Source organism: Primulina tabacum, chromosome 10 (assembly GCF_025594145.1).
Source record: "Primulina tabacum isolate GXHZ01 chromosome 10, ASM2559414v2, whole genome shotgun sequence".
Taxonomy (NCBI): domain Eukaryota; kingdom Viridiplantae; phylum Streptophyta; class Magnoliopsida; order Lamiales; family Gesneriaceae; genus Primulina; species Primulina tabacum.
In genome coordinates, this window is record NC_134559.1 from 24,216,717 (window position 1) to 24,231,288 (window position 14,572).

General features: G+C 39.6%; 8 non-coding genes and 3 pseudogenes across 8 annotated transcripts; all 11 read right to left on the reverse strand.

Annotated features, from left to right (window-relative positions):
* Positions 1-663: 663 nt before the first annotated feature.
* Positions 664-782, reverse strand: LOC142511375 (5S ribosomal RNA; annotated as a pseudogene).
* A 684-nt stretch (positions 783-1,466) lies between these two features.
* Positions 1,467-1,585, reverse strand: LOC142516152 (5S ribosomal RNA). The gene has a single exon (XR_012811963.1). It is a non-coding gene; the product is annotated as a 5S ribosomal RNA (ribosomal RNA).
* Positions 1,586-2,268: 683 nt separating this feature from the next.
* On the reverse strand, positions 2,269-2,387 carry LOC142511187 (5S ribosomal RNA; annotated as a pseudogene).
* Positions 2,388-3,071: 684 nt separating this feature from the next.
* Positions 3,072-3,190, reverse strand: LOC142514942 (5S ribosomal RNA). The gene has a single exon (XR_012810813.1). It is a non-coding gene; the product is annotated as a 5S ribosomal RNA (ribosomal RNA).
* A 680-nt stretch (positions 3,191-3,870) lies between these two features.
* Positions 3,871-3,989, reverse strand: LOC142507798 (5S ribosomal RNA). Its single transcript, XR_012806043.1, has one exon. It is a non-coding gene; the product is annotated as a 5S ribosomal RNA (ribosomal RNA).
* A 683-nt stretch (positions 3,990-4,672) lies between these two features.
* On the reverse strand, positions 4,673-4,791 carry LOC142507713 (5S ribosomal RNA). Its single transcript, XR_012805962.1, has one exon. It is a non-coding gene; the product is annotated as a 5S ribosomal RNA (ribosomal RNA).
* A 682-nt stretch (positions 4,792-5,473) lies between these two features.
* On the reverse strand, positions 5,474-5,591 carry LOC142509120 (5S ribosomal RNA). Its single transcript, XR_012807308.1, has one exon. It is a non-coding gene; the product is annotated as a 5S ribosomal RNA (ribosomal RNA).
* A 682-nt stretch (positions 5,592-6,273) lies between these two features.
* On the reverse strand, positions 6,274-6,391 carry LOC142514498 (5S ribosomal RNA). Its single transcript, XR_012810388.1, has one exon. It is a non-coding gene; the product is annotated as a 5S ribosomal RNA (ribosomal RNA).
* Positions 6,392-7,076: 685 nt separating this feature from the next.
* LOC142507577 (5S ribosomal RNA) lies at positions 7,077-7,195 on the reverse strand. The gene has a single exon (XR_012805831.1). It is a non-coding gene; the product is annotated as a 5S ribosomal RNA (ribosomal RNA).
* Positions 7,196-7,880: 685 nt separating this feature from the next.
* Positions 7,881-8,000, reverse strand: LOC142513612 (5S ribosomal RNA). Its single transcript, XR_012809550.1, has one exon. It is a non-coding gene; the product is annotated as a 5S ribosomal RNA (ribosomal RNA).
* Positions 8,001-8,681: 681 nt separating this feature from the next.
* On the reverse strand, positions 8,682-8,799 carry LOC142511463 (5S ribosomal RNA; annotated as a pseudogene).
* Between the last annotated feature and the right edge of the window lie 5,773 nt (positions 8,800-14,572).

Genomic DNA, 14,572 nt, shown 5'->3' on the forward strand with positions numbered 1-14,572 from the left:
ATTCTTATATCTCTCGAGCACGTATGGAGCGGGCGACGATGGACAACACGCGGTAGTGCTCTCGCCCAATCAGAACGATGAAGTTAAGCGTTCTGGCGCGATGGAAGAGCGAGGATGGGTGACCTTTTGGGAAGTCCTCGTGTCGCGAATGTATACGTAAATTATGGCTAAAACAGTCGAAATAATTGTTTTAATGAGTTAACTGTCTCCGTAGTAATATGCGACATATCCTTCCGCACAGAACAAGCTCACGGCAACAAAAATCGCTAAATGTTACCAGAAAATAGAAAAAAAAATAAGAAGAAGAAAATAGCGAATGTAAAGCTATTATTATGCCTGAGATATGATAAAATGTAACAGGAATCAAATTTCGAACTTCCTAAGCGGATTTCTCGATGAAACGGAAGCTTAACAGAAGCGGAAAATCGCAAATTAGAGGGTCTTAGAGAAGGAATTCAGCTAAAATCTCGCAAGCTCATTGCGGATTAATGAGTCTCCTTCGTTTGCCCGTTTACAATCAAATTAGCCTACAATTTTGTCCAAATCCGGCTGTGCCCAAGCTACGTTGATTTCACATGTCTTATCTGGCCCTGATCGAGATTCAGATGATTTGAGCCGAAAATCGTCTGTCAACAAGTAATCAAAAATAGAAAAACAAGAAAAGAGGTGGATTACGTGGACTTCCCAGGGGGTCACCCATCCTAGTATCGTTCTCGCCCAAGCACGCTTAACTTCGGAGTTCTGATAAGATCTGGTGCATTAGTGCTGGTATGATTGCACCGGACATTGAGTGGGATGTTTATTTTTATATCTCTCGAGTACGTGTGGAGCGGGCGACGATGGACAACACGCAGCACTGCTCTCGCCCAATAAAAACCATGAAGTTAAGCGTTCTGGCGCGATGGCAGAGCTAGGAGGGGTGACCTTCCTGGCAAGTCCTCGTGTCGCGACCGTTTACGTAAATTATGGCTAAAACAGTCGAAATAATTGTTTTTAATGAGTTAACCGTCTTCGGAGTAATCTGCATCATATCCTTCCGCACAGAACCGGCTCACGACAACAAAAATCGCTAAATGTTCCCAGAAAATAGAAAAAAAGATAAGAAGAAGAAAATAGCGAATGTAAAGCTATTATTATTCCTGAGATACGGTAAAATGGAACAGGAATCGAATTTCGAACTTCCTAAGCTGATTTTTTGATGAAACGGAAGCTTAACAGAAGCGAAAAATCGCAAATTAGAGGGCCTTACAGAAGGAATTCGGCTAAAATCTCGCCAGCTTATTGCGGAGTAATGACTCTTGTTTGTTTGCCTGTTTACAATAAAATTAGGCTACAATTTTGTCCAAATCCGGCAGTGCCCGAGCTACGTTGATTTCACATGTCTTATCTGGTCCCGATCTAGATTCAGATGATTTGAGCCGAAAATCGTCTTTCAACAAGTAATAAAAAATAGAAAAACAAGAAAAGGGGTGCAACACGAGGACTTCCTCGGGGGTCACCCATCCTAGTACTGCTCTCGCCCAAGCACACTTAACTTCGGAGTTCTGATGGGATCCGGTGCATTAGTGTTGGTATGATCGCACCTGACATTGAGTAGGATGTTTATTCTTATATCCCTCGAGTACGTGTGAAGCACGCGGCGATGGACAACACGCGGCACTGCTCTCGCCCAATCAGAACCATGAAGTTAGCGTTCAGGCGCGATGGGAGAGCTATGATGGGTGACCTCCCTTGGAAGTCCACAAGTCGTGACCGTTCACATAAATTATGGCTAAAACAGTCGAAATAATTGTTTTTAATGAGTTAACCGTCTCCAGAGTAATCTGCGTCATGCCCTTCCGCACAGAACCGGCTCACGACAACAAAAATCGCTAAATTTTCCCAGAAAATAGAAAAAAAGATAAGAAGAAGAAAATAGCGAATGTAAAGATATTATTATGCCTGAGATACGGTAAAATGGAACAGGAATCGAATTTCGAACTTCCTAAAAGGATTTCTCGAGGAAACGGAAGCTTAACAGAAGCGAAAAATCGCAAATTAGAGGGCCTTAGAGAAATAATTCGGCTAAAATCTCGCCAGCTCATTCCGGAGTAATGAGTCTCGTTCGTTTGCCCGTTTACAATCAAATTAGGCTACAATTTTGTCCAAATCCGGCAGTGCCCGAGCTACGTTGATTTCACATGTCTTATCTGGCCCTGATCGAGATTCAGATGATTTGAGCCGAAAATCGTCTGTCAACAAGTAATCAAAAATAGAAAAACACGAAAAGGGGTGGATTACGTGGACTTCCCAGGGGGTCACCCATCCTAGTATCGTTCTCGCCCAAGCACGCTTAACTTCGGAGTTCTGATAAGATCTGGTGCATTAGTGCTGGTATGATCGCACCGAACATTGAGTGGGATGTTTATTTTTATATCTCTCGAGTACGTGTGGAGCGGGCGACGATGGACAACACGCAGCACTGCTCTCGCCCAATAAAAACCATGAAGTTAAGCGTTCTGGCGCGATGGCAGAGCTAGGAGTGGTGACCTTCCTGGCAAGTCCTCGTGTCGCGACCGTTTACGTAAATTATGGCTAAAACAGTCGAAATAATGGTTTTTAATGAGTTAACCGTCTTCGGAGTAATCTGCGTCATACCCTTCCGCACAGAACCGGCTCACGACAACAAAAATCGCTAAATGTTCCCAGAAAATAGAAAAAAAGATAAGAAGAAGAAAATAGCGAATGTAAAGCTATTATTATTCCTGAGATACGGTAAAATGGAACAGGAATCGAATTTCGAACTTCCTAAGCTGATTTTTCGATGAAACGGAAGCTTAACAGAAGCGGAAAATCGCAAATTAGAGGGCCTTACAGAAGGAATTCGGCTAAAATCTCGCCAGCTCATTGCGGAGTAATGACTCTTGTTTGTTTGCCTGTTTACAATAAAATTAGGCTACAATTTTGTCCAAATCCGGCAGTGCCCGAGCTACGTTGATTTCACATGTCTTATCTGGTCCCGATCTAGATTCAGATGATTTGAGCCGAAAATCGTCTTTCAACAAGTAATAAAAAATAGAAAAACAAGAAAAGGGGTGCAACACGAGGACTTCCTCGGGGGTCACCCATCCTAGTACTGCTCTCGCCCAAGCACGCTTAACTTCGGAGTTCTGATGGGATCAGGTGCATTAGTGCTGGTATGATCACACCCGACATTGAGTGAGATTTTTATTCTTATATCTCTCGAGTACGTCTGGAGCGGGCGACGATGGACAACACGCGGCACTGCTCTCGCCCAATCAGAACCATGAAGTTAAGCGTTCTGACGTGATGGCAAAGCTAGGATGGGTGACCTTTCTGGGAAGTCCTCGTGTCGCGAATGTATACGTAAATTATGGCTAAAACAGTCGAAATAATTGTTTTAATGAGTTAACTTCTCCGTAGTAATATGCGACATATCCTTCCGCACAGAACAAGCTCACGGCAACAAAAATCGCTAAATGTTCCCAGAAAATAGAAAAAAAATAATAAGAAGAAAATAGCGAATGTAAAGCTATTATTATGCCTAGGATACGATAAAATGGAACAGGAATCGAATTTCGAACTTCCTAAGCGGATTTCTAGATGAAACGGAAGCTTAACTGAAGCGGAAAATTGCAAATTAGAGGGCTTTAGAGAAATAATTCGGCTAAAATCTCGCCAGCTCATTGCGGAGTAATGACTCTCGTTTGTTTGCCCGTTTACAATCAAATTAGGCTACAATTTCGTCCAAATCCGGCATGCCCGAGCTACGTTGATTTCACATGTCTTATCTAGTCCCGATCGAGATTCAGATGATTTGAGCCGAAAATCGTCTGTCAACAAGTAATCAAAAATAGAAAAACACCAAAAGAGGTCCAACACGAGGACTTCCCAGGGGGTCACCCATCCTAGTACTGCTCTCGCCCAAGCACGCTTAACTTCGGAGTTCTGATGGGATGCGATGCATTAGTGCTGGTATGATTGCACCAAACATTGAGTGGGATTTTTATTCTTATATCCCTTGAGTACGTCTGGAGCGGGCGACGATGGACAACACGCGGCACTGCTCTCGCCCAATCAGAACCATGAAGTTAAGCGTTCTGACGCGATGGCAAAGCTAGGATGGGTGACCTTTCTGGGAAGTCCTCGTGTCACGACCGTATACGTAAATTATGGCTAAAACAGTCGAAATAATTGTTTTAATGAGTTAACCGTCTTCGGAGTAATCTGCGTCATACCCTTCCGCACAGAACCGGCTCACGGCAACAAAAATCGCTAAATGTTCCCAGAAAATAGAAAAAAAAATAAGAAGAAGAAAATAACGAATGTAAAACTATTATTATGCCTGAGATACGATAAAATGGAACAGGAATCGAATTTCGAACTTCTTATGCGGATTTCTCGAGGAAACGAAAGCTTAACAGAAGCGGAAAATCGCAAATTAGAGGGTTTTAGAGAAGGAATTCGGCTTAATTCTCGCCAGCTCATTGCGGAGTAATGAGCCTCGTTCGTTTGCCCATTTACAATCAAATTAGCTTACAATTTTGTCCAAATCCGGTAGTGCCCGAGCTACGTTGATTTCACATGTCTCATCTGGTCCCGATCGAGATTCAGATGATTTGAGCCGAAAATCGTCTGTCAACAAGTAATCAAAAATAGAAAAACACGAAAAGGAATGCAACACGAGGACTTCCCAGGGGGTCATCCATCCTAGTACTGCTCTCACCCAAGCATGTTTAACTTCGGAGTTCTGATGGGATACGGTGCATTAGTGCTGGTATGATCGCACCCGACATTGAGTGGGATGTTTATTCTTATATCCCTCGAGTACGTGTGGAGCAGGCGGCAATGGTCAACACGCGGCACTGCTCTCGCCCAATCAGAACCATGAAGTTAGCGTTCTGGCGCGATGGCAGAGCTAGGATGGGTGACCTCCCTTGAAAGTCCTCGTGTCGCGACCGTTTACGTAAATTATAGCTAAAACAGTCGAAATAATTGTTTTTAATGAGTTAACCGTCTCCGGAGTAATCTGCGTCATACCCTTCCGCACAGAACCGGCTCACGACAACAAAAATCGCTAAATGTTCCCAGAAAATAGAAAAAAAGATAAGAAGAAGAAAATAGCGAATGTAAAGCTATTATTATTCCTGAGATACGGTAAAATGGAATAGGAATCGAATTTCGAACTTCCTAAGAGGATTTCTCGAGGAAACGGAAGCTTAACAGAAGCGAAAAATCGCAAATTAGAGGGCCTTAGAGAAATAATTCGGCTAAATTCTCGCCAGCTCATTGCGGAGTAATGAGCCTCGTTCGTTTGCCCATTTACAATCAAATTAGGCTACAATTTTGTTCAAATCCGGCAGTGCCCGAGCTACGTTGATTTCACATGTCTCATCTGGTCTCGATCGAGATTCAGATGATTTGAGCCGAAAATCAACTGTCAACAAATAATCATAAATAGAAAAACACCAAAAGGGTGCAACACGAGGACTTCCAAGGGGTCACCCATCCTAGTACTGCACTCGCCCAAGCACGCTTAACTTCGGAGTTATGATGGGATCCGGTGCATTAGTGTTGGTATGATCGCACCTGACATTGAGTAGGATGTTTATTCTTATATCCCTCGAGTACGAGTGAAGCACGCGGCGATGGACAACACGCGGCACTGCTCTCGCCCAATCAGAACCATGAAGTTAGCGTTCAGGCGCGATGGGAGAGCTATGATGGGTGACCTCCCTGGGAAGTCCACAAGTCCTGACCGTTCACATAAATTATGGCTAAAACAGTCGAAATAATTGTTTTTAATGAGTTAACCGTCTCCAGAGTAATCTGCGTCATGCCCTTCCGCACAGAACCGGCTCACGACAACAAAAATCGCTAAATTTTCCCAGAAAATAGAAAAAAAGATAAGAAGAAGAAAATAGCGAATGTAAAGATATTATTATGCCTGAGATACGGTAAAATGGAACAGGAATCGAATTTCGAACTTCCTAAAAGGATTTCTCGAGGAAACGGAAGCTTAACAGAAGCGAAAAATCGCAAATTAGAGGGCCTTAGAGAAATAATTCGGCTAAAATCTCGCCAGCTCATTCCGGAGTAATGAGTCTCGTTCGTTTGCCCGTTTACAATCAAATTAGGCTACAATTTTGTCCAAATCCGGCAGTGCCCGAGCTACGTTGATTTCACATGTCTTATCTGGTCTCGATCGAGATTCAGATGATTTGAGCCGAAAATCAACTGTCAACAAATAATCATAAATAGAAAAACACCAAAAGGGTGCAACACGAGGACTTCCAAAGGGTCACCCATCCTAGTACTACACTCGCCCAAGCACGCTTAACTTCGGAGTTCTGATGGGATCCGGTGCATTAGTGCTGGTATGATCGCACCTGACATTGAGTAGGATGTTTATTCTTATATCCCTCGAGTACGTGTGAAGCACGCGGCGATGGACAACACGCGGCACTGCTCTCACCCAATCAGAACCATGAAGTTAGCGTTCAGGCGCGATGGGATAGCTAGGATGGGTGACCTCCCTGGGAAGTCCACAAGTCGTGACCGTTTACGTAAATTATGGATGAAACAGTCGAAATAATTGTTTTTAATGAGTTAACCGTCTCAAGAGTAATCTGCGTCATGCCCTTCCGCACAGAACCGGCTCACGACAACAAAAATCGCAAAATGTTCCCCAGAAAATAGAAAAAAAAATAATAAGAAGAAAATAGCGAATGTAAAGCTATTATTATGCCTGGGATATGCTAAAATGGAACCGAAATCGAATTTCGAACTTCCTAAGCGGATTTCATCGAGGAAACGGAAGCTTAACAGAAGCGGAAAATCGCAAATTAGAGGGCCTTATAGAAGGAGTTCGGCTAAAATCTTGCCAGCTCATTGCGGAGTAATGACTCTCGTTTGTTTGCCCATTTACAATCAAATTAGGCTGCAATTTTGTCCAAATCCGGCTGTGCCCGAGCTACGTTGATTTCACATGTCTTATCTGGTCCCGATCGAGATTCAGATGATTTGAGTCAAAAATCGTCTGTCAACAAGTAATCAAAAATAGAATAACACGAAAAGGGCTGCAATATGAGGACTTCCCAGGGGGTCATCCATCCTAGTACTGCTCTAGCCCAAGCACGCTTGACTTCGGAGTTCTGATGGGATCCGGTGGATTAGTGCTGGTATGATCGCACCCGACATTGAGTGAGATTTTTATTCTTATATCCCTCGAGTACGTGTGGAGCGGGCGGCGTTGGACAACACGCGGCACTGCTCTCTCCAAATCAGAACCATGAAGTTAAGCGTTCTAGCGCGATGGCAGAGCTATAATGGGTGACCTCCCTGGGAAGTCCTCGTGTAACGACCGTTTACATAAATTATAGATAAAACAGACGAAATAATTGTTTTTAATGAGTTAACCGAATCCGGAGTAATCTACGTCATACCCTGCCACACAGAACCTGCTCAAGACAACAAAAATCGCAAAATGTTCCCAGAAAATAGAAAAAAAAATAAGAAGAAGAAAATAGTGAATGTAAAGCTATTATTATGCCTGGGATATGATAAAATGGAACCGAAATCGAATTTCGAACTTCCTAAGCGGATTTCATCGAGGAAACGGAAGCTTAACAGAAGCGGAAAATCGCAAATTAGAGGGTCTTATAGAAGGAGTTCGGCTAAAATCTCGTCAGCTCATTGCGGAGTAATGAGACTCGTTTCTTTGCCCATATACAATCAAATTAGGCTACAATTTTGTCAAACTCTGGCAGTTCCTGAGCTACGTTGATTTCACATGTCTTATCTGGTCCCGATCGAGATTCAGATTATTTGAGCCGAATATCGTCTGTCAACAAGTAATCAAAAATAGAAAAATACGAAAAGGGGTGCAACACGAGGACTTTCCAGGGGGTCACCCATCCTAATACTGCTCTCGCCCAAGCACACTTAACTTCGGAGTTCTGAATGGGATCTGGTGCATTAGTGCTGGTATGATCGCACCCGACATTGAGTGGGATGTTAATTCTTATATCCCTCGAGTACTTGTGGAGCGAGCGGCGATGGACAACACGCAGCACTGCTCTTGCCCAATCAGAACCATGAAGTTAAGCGTTCTAGCGCGATGGCAGAGATAGGATGGGTGACCAGCCTGGGAAGTCCTCGTGTCGCGACCGTTTACGTAAATTATAGCTAAAACAGTCGAAATAATTGTTTTTTAGGAGTTAACCGTCTCCGGAGTAATCTGCGTCATACCCTTCCGCACAGAACCGGCTCACGACAACAAAAATCGATAAATGTTCCCAAAAAATAGAAAAAAATAAGAAGAAGAAAATAGCGAATGTAAAGCTTTTATTATGCCTGGGATACGATAAAATGGAACCGGAATTGAATTTCGAACTACCAAAGCAGATTTCTCGAGGAAACGGAAGCTTAACAGAAGTGGAAAATCGAAAATTAGAGGGTCTTAGAGAAGGAATTCGGCTAAAATCTCGTTAGCTCATTGCGGAGTAATGAGTCTCGTTCGTTTGCCCGTTTACAATCAAATTGGGCTACAATTTTGTCCAAATCCGGCAGTGCCCGAGCTACGTTGATTTCACAAGTCTTATATGGTCCGATCGAGATTCAGATAATTTGAGCCGAAAATCGTCTGTCAACAAGTAATCAAAAATAGAAAAACACGAAAAGGGGTGCAACACAAGGACTTTCCAGGGGGTCACCCATCCTAGTACTGCTCTCGCCCAAGCACGCTTAACTTCGGAGTTTTGATGCGTCCGGTGCATTATTGCTGGTATGATCGCCCCCGACATTGATTGGGATTTTTACTCTTATATCCCACGAGTACGTGTGGAACGGGCGGCGATGGACAAAATGCGGCATTGCTCTCGCCCAATCAGAACCATGAAGTTAAGCTCGAAATAAATTTTTTTAATGAGTTAACCGTCTCCGGAGTAATCTGCGTCATACCTTTCCGCACAAAACTGGCTCACGACAACAAAAATCGCTAAAAGTTCCTAAAAAATAGAAAAAAAAATAAAAAGAAGAAAATAACAAATGTAAAGCTATTAAAGGCACTGATATCATATTTGTTGTATGCCCAAACACCTTGTTGATCTCTATCATGCATCAAAAGAGAAAACAAAGAATGTTGAGACTAATTGTATTCATTAAAGTGAAGATTCAAACCAAGTCCCACCTCTTTCAGCATATTTTGATATTTCTGATTTCTTTGAAAATCCGGAAGGGAAAATCGGTCATTTGATTTGAGATGGAAGCTTGCAAAATTATTGAATATTTATTTATTTGTGACTTATTTAGATTATTTGTTTAGGACGTGATTTTATTCAAATTTTCATTCTATTTTGATTTGGTTTATTATTTATGATGAATAAAAGTTATTATTTAGTTTTGTTATTAATAAATCATTTATTCTTATTAATTTTATTATTTTAAATAGAATCTGGATTTTGGACATGAATTCAATTATGAAGATTTATTTATTGTTGATAACGAGACGACACATTCCATATTTAAAAGGAATCAATATTTATGATATTTGGAAATGAAAAAAAGTAAGTGTGAACACAATTTCTGGTATTATAAAAATTATCGAGGCTTTGGAAGAGCAAATATTAAATTATATGGAATGACAAATTTTATAATCAATAATGCTTTCTTCTCTCCTAAGTCTCCAAGAAATTTATTAAGTTTTCAAGTTATTCGTCGAAATAAATATCATATTGAGACTGTTAGCCAAGAAGATAGAGAATATTTTTTTACTATAATAAAAGTGTCGGGAAATAAATATATTATTGAAAAATTACAGACATTTGCTTCTGGCTTATACTACAAAAAAATAAATATAGTGGAGATGAAATGTTCTCTACTTTTTAACTTTAAAATCCTACCAAATTTTCTTTTTATACATACATACTCTCGAATTTCACCATTTAAAATAACTTACCATTTTCATAAATCAAAATATTTAACATTTAAAATCTCAAGTACATAAAAATCTCTAAATCATCAATTAACAAAATTCAACTCTAACCTTTAACATGATCACCCTAACTCCAAAATAAAGCATAAAAATCTCTAATAAAATCATTAACATAATCTTTAAACTTTTAACTATCAAGTTAATGCGGAAATAAAGTCCCCCGACAGTGTACTGTCGAACTCGATCCACCCAAGCGTCAGCGTCTCCCTCAATATCATCATCACATGTAGCATTCAAACCTAGTGAATCTAATGACTCAGCACGTTCTAAACATGAGTAGAAAATAATACATATACAAGAATATGCATTGAAAATCATACTTTTATTCAAAATAAATTTGTAAGTATAATTTAATCTTAAATCCTCAAATCGTAAAACTTTCAATCATTTGTCATTTTGGGTGAATTTTGATCCTTGAAAGTGACTAGCCTTTATTCTCTGGTCGACTGATCAGTCTTAGCTCACCATTGCGCATGGGGACGGGCACTAGGCACCGACGTAAAATGAAAATACAATCGTTGGGCTCTTTCTAGGCCATATCCCGTAAATAGACTCCTTCTAGGGCCTCCTCCCTCACGATATTCCCAAAAATCTTATATCATTTCCTTTTGTCACAGTCAATTCACATCTTTCAAAATATTTTTCTTTTTTTTTAATCATAAAATATCGTATCATTTCCACATTTGAAAAATAGCATTTTAACAGTAAAAATTACACACTTTTACCATAAACTATAAAATCTCATATTTTCATCATAAACGTTATAAAAATATCATTTATCTTGCTTTATGGTCCCTCGAGACACTGTCAACCCTTTCAGCACTACCTATGTGTGAAATGACCATTTTACCCTTGCACCCTAAATTCTTTATTTTGACTTTTTTTATCACTTTTATTGACTCGAGACTATCCAAAATAATTATATAAGCTTAAATTAAATTTCTAATATTTTTATTTAACGTGAACTCGAGGATTTCGATTTAATTCCTTAATCACTAATTCGTGAAGCGTTTTAATTCCTAATTAATCCCACTTTACTATTGTCTTCCCAAACTTTAAACATAAAAATTTTACACCTAAACTACCCTTGTGAACCATGAATCGACCCCCGACAACCACGGTTCGAACCCTTTCCTCCTAAACCCTAAGTTCTAACCCTAGCCATTTTCCCTTGAGCCACGGCCCTAAGTTCATTGAGCGCCGAGCCACCTTGAACCATACCCTGGCCACACCCCCTAGGAACCCTAAAAAACCCTCTTGGACTAGCACCGAGCCCCCAAGCCCTAAACCAAGCCGCACGCACCCATGCACGCACGCCCTAGGTCGCGGCCTTTCTTCCTTTTTTCCCTTCGAGCCACCGTGAACCAGCAGCCCAGGCACCTAACTAGGACTCTCCTGGACCCTACTAACCAACCCTATCCAGCCCCCAACCGAGCCATGAGTCACCCTAGCCGCAGTTCCCCAACCGTGCGTGAGGAAGAGTCCTAGTTCATGAGGACTCTCACCTAGATGCTGTACTCGAGTCTTGGCCATGCTAGGACTCTTCATAACCCTTGACCACATCTAGCCCAGCCCCTAGCCAAGCCCTGGCCGAGCCACTCGTAGCCATGCACCGAGCCGCACGCTTTAATCACGTGGGCACCATTCGAAAACCCTAGGACAACTCTCCCTATCCAAGCTTGACTCTCGCCATCGTTTCCACCTTAAATCGTTCATGTTCCACTCATTAAACATCCTATGTTGGCAGCCAATCCCTCGGAATTCATAGCGTTTATCGAACATGCGTAAAATCATCAAAACTTTGAAAATAATCGTCAAAACATTAAGCAATTTGAACTCCAATATTTTTCATGCAAGAATACATAAAACATGCATAATATGATTTGAATGTTGCGTCAAAGAAGTTTAGAGACGTGCCTTTGCGTTTAAAATGCTCGAATATTCGATCGTTGGCGTGTGGCGCGAAGAAGAACGAATGAGCGACAAAGACTCCTTGTTTTCACCCCTAGAAATTTTTGAAAATATGTGTGTGTTGTGTGTGTGAATTTCGGCTGCTAAAGGTGTCCAAATAAGCTAAGATGGCTTTTATAAATTTTCGAAATTTGATGCTCAACGGGTTGGGTTTTTTGGGCTTTTTGTTTAGGGATAATTGAGCCTTCTAATATTAGATAATTTAGGCCCAATAATGCCTAATTAATTGTAAAATAAAAGTTTATAAAATTTATTTTTCAAAAATAATACTTTTGATATTTTAAAAGTACCCTTGTTTTTTCAAAATCGGTTTCCCGGATAAAATCAAGATCGTCTCGTAAATTAATTTGAACTCTATCATTTTTAGAAAAATTTAATCGTATTAATAAAACTTGAAAATATTTTTTAAAAAATATTTATTTTATCTTGGTCGTTTCTGGTCTCATTTCCCAGCCTATTATCGAATATTCGAGTAAAATCTACATTTTTCACCAAGTCATGAAATTAGACTTTTAATCATATAACATGCATCATGAAGCATTTAAAAGTAATTAAATAAAATAATTAAGCAATTTAGTTCATTTGCATGCATGTGGTTTACGTAAGTTGGCTTTTGGACTTACAAGAGACCAAATGCAACAATTGACTATAAATTCATTGACATGGATAATTTTAAGACTTGGCATAACCGATTGGGACATCCAGTTCTAAAATGATACGAAAAATTATCGATAATTCGCATGTGCATCAATTAAAGGACAAGAAAATTCTTAATTTTATTGAATTTTCATGTGATGCTTGTTCTCAAGGCAAATTAATTATAAGGCCTTCACCAGTCAAGATTGGTATTGAATTACCTGCATTTTTAGAAAGAATATAAGATGATATTTGTGGACCCATTCACCCATCATGTTGATCATTTAAACGTTTTATAGTTTTGATTGATGCATCTAGAAGATCGTCGTATGTATGTTTACTATCAACTCACAATTTGGATTTTGCAAGACTATTGGCTAAAATAACTAGATTAAGAGCACAATTTCTAGAATATCCTATCAAGAGGATTCGTCTTGATAATGCTGGTGAATTTACATCCCAAAATTTCAATGAATATTGTATGTCAGTTGTGATAATTGTTGAACATTCTGTTGCTCATGTTCATACACAAAATAGTTTAGCAGTCTTTGATTAAACGTCTCCAATTAATAGCTAGACCATTAATTATGAAAGAAAAACTCCCCATATATGTTTGGGGACATGCTATTTTACATGCAACATCACTTACACGTATCAGACCGACCAGTTACAATGAATTCCATCCTTTACAATTAGCTTTTGGCCAAGAGCCTAATATTTCCAATAAAAGAATTTTTGGATGTGTGACGTATGTTCCAATTAGTCCACCACAACGCACTAAAATGGGTCCACAAAAGAGATTAGGAATATATGTTGGATATGATTCTCCTTAAATTATTAAATATTTAGAACCAACTACATGTGATATTTTCATGGTATGATTTTCCGATTGTCATTTTGATGAAACTAGATTTCCAATATTAGGGGAGAAAATTTAAACTCATCAAGGGAATTGACTTGGAATGCATCACTACATCAATTTGATCATCGAACAAATGAATGTGAATTTAAAGTTCAAAGAATAATCCATTTGTAAAATATTGCAAATAAATTACATGATGCATTTAATGATGTAAAAAGAGTAACTAAGTTATACCTATCGGCTGCTAATGCTCCAGCACATATTGATGTTCCCAAAGAACCGTCAAACAACGAGTCAACTGCTCGACTCAAACGTGGCAGACCAATTGGGTCCAAGGACAAAAATCCACGGAGAAGAAATGAGCAAATAATACAGACATTGAGATACATGATTCATTTATTGATGACTCTAAAAAGGTTGACGATAAAAACCCCGGAGAGGTTCAAGTACTTGACAATGAATAGATCTCAATAAATTATGTCAAAAAGCGAAAAGATTAAACCAAACAGAAATTATTGTCGACAATAAGTTTAACTATAATGTGGCATTTGATTTTGTTAATGAAAATGATGATCTAGATCCTAAATCTATTGATGAATGTTGTAATAGACATGATTGGCCAAGTTGGAAAAGCGCAATACAAAAAGAGTTAAACTCATTAGCAAAACGTGAGGTGTTGGGACCCGTGGTCCAAACACCAAGAGGAATAATTCCTATTGGTTACAAATGGTTATTTCTACAAAAAAGAAAATGAAAAATGAAGTGACTCGATATAAAGCTCGATGCTAGCACAATGTTTTTCTCAAAGACCCGGTATAGATTATGAAAAGACATACTCTCTAGTGATGGATGCAATTACGTTTCGGTATATTATCTTCATGGTTGTACAAGAAAAACTTGAAATGCGTCTTATGGATGTTTTTACTGCATATTTATACGAAAAACTTGATAATGATATTTACGTGAAAATCCCTGAAGGGTTTAAGATGCCGGAAGCATTTGGTTCAAATTGTAAAAGTATTTATTCCCTTAAAATGCAAAGATCATTGTATGGATTAAAGCAATCTGGATGCATGTGGTATAAGCGACTTAGCGACTATTTGTTGCAA